Source organism: Tachyglossus aculeatus, chromosome 3 (assembly GCF_015852505.1).
Source record: "Tachyglossus aculeatus isolate mTacAcu1 chromosome 3, mTacAcu1.pri, whole genome shotgun sequence".
In the NCBI taxonomy this organism is placed as follows: Eukaryota; Metazoa; Chordata; class Mammalia; order Monotremata; family Tachyglossidae; genus Tachyglossus; species Tachyglossus aculeatus.
Genome location: NC_052068.1, coordinates 20,059,872 through 20,068,329, shown reverse-complemented (window position 1 = coordinate 20,068,329; position 8,458 = coordinate 20,059,872). Strand labels below are relative to the sequence as shown.

General features: G+C 46.2%; 1 non-coding gene across 1 annotated transcript; it reads right to left on the bottom strand.

Moving 5' to 3' along the window:
• Nucleotides 1–4,514: 4,514 nt before the first annotated feature.
• Nucleotides 4,515–4,652, bottom strand: LOC119926192. Its single transcript, XR_005450088.1, has one exon. It is a non-coding gene; the product is annotated as a small nucleolar RNA SNORA7 (small nucleolar RNA).
• Between the last annotated feature and the right edge of the window lie 3,806 nt (nt 4,653–8,458).

Here is an 8,458-nt window from a genome sequence, read left to right as displayed (position 1 = left end):
TCAGTGGAAAGAGCCCGGGCTTTGGAGTCAGAGGTCATGGGTTCAAATCCCCGCTCCACCATTTGTCAGCTGTGTGACTTTGGGCAAGTCACTTCACTTCTCTGGGCCTCAGTTCCCTCATCTGGAAAATGGGGATGAAGACTGTGAGCCCCACTTGGGACAACCTGATTACCTTGTATCTACCCCAGCGCTTAGAACAGTGCTTTGCACATAGTAAGCACTTAACAAATACCAACATTATTATTATTATTATTATTATCATTACTTCTCTGTGGCACAGTTCTCTCATCTGTAAAATGGAAATTAAGACCGTGAGCCCTATGTGGGACAGGGACTTTGTCTAATCCGACTATCTTGTATAATGATAATGGCATTTATTAAGCACTTACTATGTGCAAAACACTGTTCTAAGTGCTGGGGAAGTTATAAGCTGGTCAGGTTGCCCCACAGGGGGCTCACAGACTTAATCCTCATTTTACAGATGAGGTAACTGAGGCCCAGAGAAGTTAAGTGACTTGTCCAAAGTCACACAGCCGACAATTGGCAGAGCCGGGATTTGAACCCATGACCTCTGACTCCAGAACCCATGCTTTTTCCACTGAGTCACGCTGCTTCTCTAGCCACGCTGCTTCTCTGACCGTGAGCCCTATGTGGGACAGGGACTGTGTCTAATCCGACTATCTTGTATCTACCCCAGTGCTTAGAACAGTGCCTGGCACCTAGTAAGTGCTTAACAAATACCATAATAATAATAATAATTATTATTATTATTATTGAGTGCATACTTTGTGCAAGGCACTGCACTAAGCGGTTGGGCGAGTACAGTACAACAGAGGTGGTAGACACGGTCCCTGCCCACAAAGAGCTTACAGTCCGGAGGGGGAGATGAGCATCAGTTAAAGAAGCAGCGTGGCTCAGTGGAAAAGAGCCCGGGCTTTGGAGCCAGAGGTCATGGGTTCAAATCCCGGCTCCGCCACTTGTCAGCTGTGTGACCTTGGGCAAGTCACTTAACTTCTCTGTGCCTCAGTTCCCTCATCTGTCAAATAGGGATGAAGACTGCGAGCCCCCCGTGGGACAACCTGATCACCTTGTAACCTCCCCAGCGCTTAGAACAGTGCTTCACACATAGTAAGCGCTTAAATGCCATTATCATCATTATCATCTTCATCATCATCATCGATATAAATAAATAAATTATGGAGGTGTACATAAATGCTGTGGGGCTGAGGGAATGGGTGAATGAAGGGGGCAAATCCAAGTGCAAGGGTGATGCTGAAGTTTTCTCCCCTCCCTCACCCTGAAGACCACCCTCCTCTTACAACCCTCCAGAATAATAATAATAATAATAATGATGGCATTTGTTAAGCACTTACTATGTGCAAAGCACTGTTCTAAGTGCTGGGGAGGATACAAGGTGATCAGGTTGTCCCACGTGGGGCTCACAGTCTTAATCCCCATTTTACAGATGAGGAAACTGAGGCCCAGAGAAGTTAAGTGACTTGCCCAAAGTCACACAGCTGGCATGTGGCAGAGCTGGAGCCTCCAGAAGGCTCCAACAGGGAAGCATCCCGTCGCTGAAATAATGGTGGCATTTGTTAAGCGCTTACTATGTGCAAAGCACTGTTCTAAGCGCTGGGGAGGATACAAGGTGATCAGGTTGTCCCACTTGGGGCTCACAGTCTTCATCCCCATTTTACAGATGAGGGAGCTGAGGCCCAGAGAAGTGAAGTGACTTGCCCAAAGTCACACAGCTGGCATGTGGCGGAGCTGGAGCCTCCAGAAGGCTCCAACAGGGAAGCATCCTGTCACTGAAATAATGATGGCATTTGTTAAGCGCTTACTATGGGCAAAGCACCGTTCTAAGCGCTGGGGAGGATACAAGGTGATCAGGTTGTCCCACTTGGGGCTCACAGTCTTCACCCCCATTTTCCAGAAGAAGTAACTGAGGTGCAGGGAAGTGAAGCGACTTGCCCAAAGTCACACAGCTGGCAATTGGCGGAGCCGGGATTTGAACCCGTGACCTCTGACTCCAAAGCCCGGGCTCCTTCCAATGAGCCACGCTGCTTATCAGTTGAAGGAGTTAGGAGACCTGGGCTCTGCCACTGGCCTTACCTCCCCTCCCTCCCCTCCTTCTAGATCCCAGCCTGCACACTCCGCTCCTCTGGTGCTGCTAACCTTCTCCCCGGGCCCTGTTCTCTCCTGTCCCGCCATCGATCCCTGGCCCACGTCCTCCCACATATGGCCTGGAATGGCCTCCCTCCTCAAATCCACAAAACAATCACTCTTTTTTTGTTTTTAATGGCATTTATTGGGCACTTACTATGTGCAAAGCACTGTTCTAAGTGCTGGGTGGGGGATACAAGGTAATCAGGTTGTCCCACATGGGCCTCACAGTCTTCATCCCCATTTTACAGCTGAGGGAACTGAGGCTCAGAGAAGTTAAGTGACTTGCCCAAGGTCACGCAGCGGACATGTGGCGGAGCTGGGATTCGAACCCATGACCTCTGATTCCAAAGCCCGGGCTCTTTCCCTTCTAGACTGTGAGCCCACTGTTGGGTAGGGACTGTCTCTATATGTTGCCAGCTTGTACTTCCCACGCGCTTAGTACAGTGCTCTGCACACAGTAAGCGCTCAATAAATACGATTGATTGATTGATTGATTTCCACACTGCTTCCCCCCCTTCGAAGCCCTACTGAAGGCTCACCTCCTCCAAAAAGCCTTCCCAGACTAAGCCCCACTTTTCCTCTGCTCCCCCTCCCCACCCCATCGCCCGGATTCACTGCGTGGCTCAGTGGAAAGAGCCCGGGCTTGGGAGTCAAGGGTCATGGGTTGAAATCCCAGCTCCGCCAACTGTCAGCTGTGTGACTTTGGGCAAGTCACTTCACTTCTCTGTGCCTCAGTTACCTCATCTGTAAAATGGGGATTAAGACTGTGAGCCCCCAGGGGGACAACCTGATCACCTTGTAACCTCCCCAGCACTTAGAACAGTGCTTTGCACATAGTAAGTGCTTAATAAATGCCATCATCATTATTATTATTATTATTACCCTCTCCCACAGCACTTGTGTATGTGTATATATAATTATAATTCTATTTCTTTATATTGATGATGTGTATATAGCTATAATTCTATTTATTTATATTGATGCTCTTGATGACTGTTTACTTGTTTTGATGCCCGTCTCCCCCCCTTATAGCCTATGAGCCCGTTGTGGGCAAGGATTGTTTCTATCTCTTGCTGAATTGTAATTTCCCAGCTCTTAGTACAGTGCTCTGCACACAGTAAGCGCTCAATAAATAAGACTGACTGACTGAATGAATAAATGGCCTGCTACATAACCTGAGGCAAGTTACTGGGCCTCAGTTTCCCCATATAATAATAATGATGATGATAATGGTATTTGTTAAGCACTTACTATGTGCAAAGCACTGTTCTAAGCACTGGGGGGATACAAGGTGATCGGGTTGTCCCACGTGGGGCTCACAGTCTTATTCCCCATTTTCCAGATGAGGTAACTGAGGCCCAGAGCCGTTAAGTGACTTGCCCAAAGTCACACAGCTGACAAGTGGCGGAGCTGGGATTAGAACCCATGACCTCTGACTCCCAAGCCCGGGCTCTTTCCACTGAGCCACGCCACTTCCCCTATATAAAATAGGGCTAAGGTACCTCTTGAGAAGCAGCGTGGCTCCGTGGAAAGAGCACGGGCTTTGGAGTCAGAGGTCATGGGTTCTAATCCCGGCTCCACCAACTGTCAGCTGTGTGACTTTGCGCAAGTCATTTCACTTCTCTGGGCCTCAGTTACCTCATCTGTAAAATGGGGATTAAAACTGTGAGCCCCCCATGGGACAACCTGATCACCTTGTAACCTCCCTAGCGCTTAGAACAGTGCTTTGCACATAGTAAGCGCTTAACAAATATTATTATTATTACCTAGTTTTTATTATCTTGAATCTACTCCAGCACCTAGTCCAGTGCTCGTCATCTTGTCTTATGCCATCGACTCCTTTCTGACTCATAGTGACACCATGGACACCTCTCTTCCAGAACGCCCCGTTCTCCATCTGCAGTCGTTCTGGTAGTGTAGCCATCGAGTTTTCTTGGTCAAAATACAGAAGTGGTTTACCATTTCCCCCTTCCACGCAGTAACCTTGAGTCTCCACCCTTGATCCTTCCCTATGCCGCTGCTGCCCAGCACGGGTGAGTTTTGACTTGTAGCATCTTACCTCCCATCTTACCTCCTTCCCTTCCCCACAGCGCCTGTATATATGTATATATGTTTGTACATATTTATTACTCTATTTATTTATTTATTTATTTTACTTGTACATATCTATTCTATTTATTTTATTTTGTTAGTATGTTTGGTTTTGTTCTCTGTCTCCCCCTTTTAGACTGTGAGCCCACTGTTGGGCAGGGACTGTCTCTATATGTCGCCAATTTGTACTTCCCAAGCGCTTGGTACAGTGCTCTGCACATAGTAAGCGCTCAATAAATATGATTGATGATGATGATGATTGTGGCAGATTGCCTTCCACTCCTTAGCCACTGGCCAAGCTAGGAATGGAATGGACAGGCCTCTGCTTCACTCTCCCTCCCATAATCGAGACTGGTAGAGGACTGGAAACTCTCCAGGTGCAACCCTGAGAGGGGGCTTGCCATCTAGTAAGTGGCAAATACCGTTCTCATTATTATTCATTCACTCATTCCATCGTATTTATTGAGCGCTTACGGTGTGCAGAGCACTGTACTAAACGCTTGGGAAGTACAAGTCGGCAACATATAGAGACGGTCCCTACCCAACAGCGGGCTCACAGTCTAGAAGGGGGAGACCGACAACAAACCAAAATAGAGGCCAAGTTGCAGCCCTGGGAAGCAGGGTAGGGGAGCTGATTTTAGATCAGATTTTTAGACTGTGATTTTAGATTTTTAGATTTTTAGACTGTGAGCCCACTGTTGGGTAGGGACTGTCTCTATATGTTGCCAACTTGTACTTCCCAAGCGCTTAGTACGGTGCTCTGCACACAGTAAGCACTCAATAAATACGATTGATGATGATGATGATTTGGGTTAGATTCCTTTCCCTCCTCTCTGTACTTCAATCTCATCTATCAGAGGAGCGGCGTGGCTCAATGGAAAGAGCACGGGCTTTGGAGTCAGAGGTCATGGGTTCAAATCCTGGCTCCGCCAATTGTCAGTTGTGTGACTTGGGCAAGTCACTTAACTTCTCTATGCCTCAGTTGCCTCATCTGTAAAATGGGGATTAAGTCTGGGAGCCCCACGTAGGACAACCTAATCACCTTGTATTCCCCTACTGCTTAGAACAGTGCTTGGCACATACTAATTGTTTAATAAATGCCATCATCATTATTATTGAGAAGTGGCTCAGTGGAAAGAGCCCGGACTTTGGAATCAGAGGTCATGGGTTCGAATCCCGGCTCTACCACATGTCTGCTGTGTGACCTTGGGCAAGTCACTTCACTTCTCTGAGCCTCAGTGACCTCATCTGTAAAATGGGGATTAAGACTGTGAGCCCCACGTGGGACCACCTGATCACCTTGTAGCCCCCCCAGCGCTTAGAACAGTGCTTTGCACATAGTAAGTGCTTAATAAATGCCATTATTATTATTATTATTATTATCTATCCCACTTCCGACCCCCCACCCACATCCTCCCTCCGGCCTAGAACTCCGTCCCGTTTCTTATCCAGCAGACCACCACTCTACCCACCTTCAAACCCCTCCTAAAATCCCATCTTCTCCATCAGGCCTACCCTGACTAAGACCTCATTTCCTCACTGGCCTTTCCCTCATAATCAATCAATCAATCAATCAATCGTATTTATTGAGCGCTTACTGTGTGCAGAGCACTGTACTAAGCGCTTGGGAAGTACAAATTGGCAACATATAGAGACAGTCCCTACCCAACAGTGGGCTCACAGTCTAAAAGGGGCTCACAGTCTAAAAGGGCTCAACTATTCACTTGGCTGTGTTTGACTTAAGCACTTTGATGTCTCCTCCTCTAGACTGTACACTCACTGAGAACAGGGAATGTGTCTGTTTATTGTTGTATTGTTCTCTCCCAAGTGTTTAGTACAGTACAGTGCTTAGTACAGTGCTTTGCATACAGTAAGTGCTCAATAAATTTGATTGAATGAATGAATGACTAGCCCAGCCCTACACCATTTATGCTAATATGCTTATATTCTACTACTCCCCTTATCTGTAATTTATTTTAATGCTTATTATCCCCTGTAGACTGTAAGTTCCTTTTGGACAAGAATCATCATCATCATAATAATAATAATGGTATTTGTTAAGCGCTTACTATGTGCCAAGCACTATTCTAAGCTCTGGGGTTGATACAAGGTGATCAGGTTGTCCCATGTGGGGTTCATAGTCTTAATCCCCATTTTACAGATGAGGTAACTGAGACACAGAGAAGTAAAGTGACTTGCCCATTGTCACACAGCTGACAAGTGGCGGAGCCGGAATTAGAACTCATGACCTCTGACTCCCAAGCCCAAGCTCTTTCCATTGAGCTACGCTGCTTCTCCTATAATGATGGCATTTGTTAAGCATTTACTATAATAATAATAATGATGATGATGGCATTTGTTAAGTGCTTACTATGTGCAAAGCACTGTTCTAAGTACTGGGGAGGATACAAGGTGATCAGGTTGTCCCATGTGGGGCTCATAGTCTTAATCCCCATTTTCCAGATGAGGTAACTGAGGCACAGAGAAGTGAAATGACTTGCCCAAGGTCACAGCTGCTGACGAGAGGCTGACTCCCAAGCCCGTGCTCTTTCCACTGAGCCACGCTGCTTCTTAATCATGTCTACCAAGTCTATTATATTATGCTTAGCACAGTGCTCTGCACATAGCAAGCGTTCAATAAATTTCATTTAATGAATGAATAGCCCAGCCCTACACCATTTATGCTAATATCCTTGTAGTCTACTATTTCCCCTAACTGTAATCTACTTTAATGCTTGTAGACTATAAGCTCCTCGTGGACAGGAATCATGTCTAACAAGTCTATTATATTATAGCTTCCCAAGTGCTTAGTTCAGTGCTCTGCACACAGTAAGTGCTCAATAAAAATTACTGATTCATTGATTTCCCAGCCAGCTTTACGGAGCACCCTGCCCTCCACACATTTTACTAAGTAGTGAAAAGCTGTTTAGTTGCCATCAATGTGGTTCCTCATCCTCTTAACTTATAGTGAAAATAAAATCAGTGTAAGTAAGCCACTGACTAGTATCCTGGCAGGTTTTTTTTAGTGATATTTGTTCATTCATTCAATTGTATTTGTTAAGTGCTTAATATGTGCCAGGCACTGTACTAAATGTTGGGGTAGATACAATCTAATAATAATAATAATAATGATGGCATTTGCTAAGTGCTTACTATATGCGAAGCACTGTTCTAAGCGCCAGCTGGGGGGATACAAAGTGATCAGGATATCCCACGTGGGGCTCGCAGTTTTTTAATCCCCATTTTACAGATGAGGTAACTGAGGCCCAGAGAATAATAATAATAATAATCATGTTGGCATTTGTTAAGCGCTTACTATGAGCAAAGCACTGTTCTAAGCGCTTGGGGGGATACAAAGTGATCAGGTTGTCCCACGTGGGGCTCACAGTCTTAATCCCCATTTTACAGATTAGGTAACTGAGGCTCAGAGAAGTTAAGTGACTTGCCCAAGACTGCAGACATGTGGCGGAGCCGGGATTCGAACCCATGACCTCTGACTCCAAAGCCCGTGCTCTTTCCACTGAGCCACGCTGCTTCTCTAATCAAGTTGGACACAGTCCATAGCCCATGGGGGCTCACAATCTTTATCTTAGTTTTGCAGATGAAGTAACTGAGGCAAAGAGAAGTGAAGTGACAGGCCCAAGGTCACACAGCGGACAAGTGGCGGAGTCAGGTGTAGAATCCATGACCTTCCGACTCCCAGGCAAGCGTTTTTGCCTGTTCAGCCACAGAACTGGCCTGTACGTTTAGGGCCTTTGTGGGCAGAGAGGTCTCAGGAGCTCAGTCTTGGTTCTCTACTATTCTCACTTTCTACATATTTTCTCGGGAAGCTCATCCGCTTACAAGATTTCAATTTCTCCCTCTGTGCGAAAGACCCCAATCTTCACCTCTAGCTTTGACCTCTCATTTGCTTTACACTCTAGAATCTCCTCCTGCTCTTGGGACAGTTCCACCTGGATGACTGTGCCTCAGTTCCCTCATCTGTAAAATGGAGATGAAGACTGTGAGCCCCCCGTGGGACAACCTGATCACCTTGTAACCTCCCCAGCGCTTAGAACAGTGCTTTGCACATAGTAAGCGCCTAATAAATGCCATTATTATTATTATTATGACTCACCATAAAATCAATTATTTCCAAAATGGAACTCCCAAACTTTCTCATCACTGTTAACAGCCCTTCTGCGTTCCACAGTCTCACAAC